Source organism: Gymnoscopelus braueri, assembly GCF_963280865.1.
Source record: "Gymnoscopelus braueri genome assembly, chromosome: 6".
Taxonomy (NCBI): domain Eukaryota; kingdom Metazoa; phylum Chordata; class Actinopteri; order Myctophiformes; family Myctophidae; genus Gymnoscopelus; species Gymnoscopelus braueri.
The window spans coordinates 21,683,654-21,685,535 of NC_137607.1; positions in this window are offsets into that span (position 1 = coordinate 21,683,654).

The window sequence follows — 1,882 nt, forward strand, 5'->3', positions numbered from 1 at the left end:
TCGAGCCCCAGACTATCAGTAAGCCTCAGATTGTCAGTCAGAATGGGGTCCCATTTTGGGACTGAATGAATCCTATGTGAGGATGAAGAATAAATTACGTTTATCCTGTCTCGACTAGGGCTAAATTGGAGATCAGTTTTCTAGAGAGGTTATAAACTGCTCAGCCTTTATGAGTTTAATCATGGAGAGAAGAAGTGCCCAGAGTGAGGATATCTATGACAGTCACAGTATTTATGACAGGAACAAGTCCAGACGGTTAACCAAGCAAACAAAATTAAATGTCATTCTTTAATTTGTAGCCAAACTCACTGCAAATAGCTTAAAGCTTATTTAGAGCCAGAAATTCAGAATTGTACGTTTATTTAGCTCGTTTTCATTTACTTGTTTAGGCTATATGACTTTATCTTGTTTCACAAATATAACTTTATTTAATAATTGTACAAAGTGGCCTAAATTATAAATTGATTTGTCCTTTTATTTATCATCGTTGCGTGTACCAGGTCCAAGCAGGGTCAGATAAGATAAGGCTGAATAAATCAGGCTTCACAGTAAAAGATCTGATACTTCTCTCATAGATGGAGATCCGTAAGTTCTGCTGCACTTTGAGCTTATAGATCGGCTATTTTCGGCGAGGGAGGGGTTCATCTAACCCCTAGCCTCGATCTCCAGGCTTTTATTGCTTAGTTTTGCTAAAAAATAAAAGCCTGGCCCAACTATAGCCTGTACTGGGTATGAGGAAGTGTTTCATTTCCCAACCAACCAGAGTGCAGTGGGCGTCGCTCGTAATGTTGTGTTAACGGGGCGGGGGTTGACGGACAGATCGGTGAACCAATGGGATCAGGCGCCGTCTCTCGCCGGCTCTATACACACGCCCCTTTATACACGAAATCAGGAGGGTTGCAGCAGGCTATCTAACCCCTGCTCACTTTGCTAGGGTGGGATGGCTCAGGGTAGAGGACAGAGTACAGCAACTTGCAATGGTCTACAATATACACTACACCACAAAGACACCCATGTACCTGTCAAACTATTTCAAAAACGTCAATGACGTCCACAAACACAACACCAGAGGGAGCTCCACAAATCACGTTCAACCCAGATTTGGCTCAAACAAGGGGTTAAATTCGTCCTACTGCTATGCTACCAAAATGTGGAATGCCCTACCAACAGTGCTGCAAATTGGAACTGGCCCCTGTAAAGACAAATCAAGCTTATCACCAGAAATAACCCTGCACCCCCACCCCAACTGTTTTGATTGATTGATTGAATGATTGATTGATTATATCATTCAATAGTGTATTATTGTTTGTCATTAAATGTTTTGATGAATTGCATACACAGAAACAAGCCATAGTGCTTTCTTGGGTTTATCCTTTTCGCATCCTTTTGTATAGAACTGCACTTTCTGTGCTTTTTTTTGCAAACTGTTAATTAAGTATTCAATCAATCAAGCGACACACACACACACACACACACACACACACACACACACACACACACACACACACACACACAAATTGTAATCCTTGTTTGAAATAACTAACAACACAGCATGTACATTTGCAACCCATTAAGACCGGGGAAAGCATCTGTGTCATTTTTTTATTTTAGCATTGGCTATTCAAAAATAGCAGATATACAAGCTTTGTACATTTTGAAAAATCTTGAAAGTGTTTTTGAATTACGAAAAAGTTTGAGAACTGCTGATTTTTTTGGCAAACTGTTAATAAAGTATTCAATCAATCAAGCGACACACACACGCACACGCGCACGCACACGCACGCACACACACACACACACACAGCGACGGAGTGCAAATGAAGCAATAGACAGACAGACAGAGGGGAGCCAGGCTAGGAAGTCAGTCGGGACTAGAGGAGGA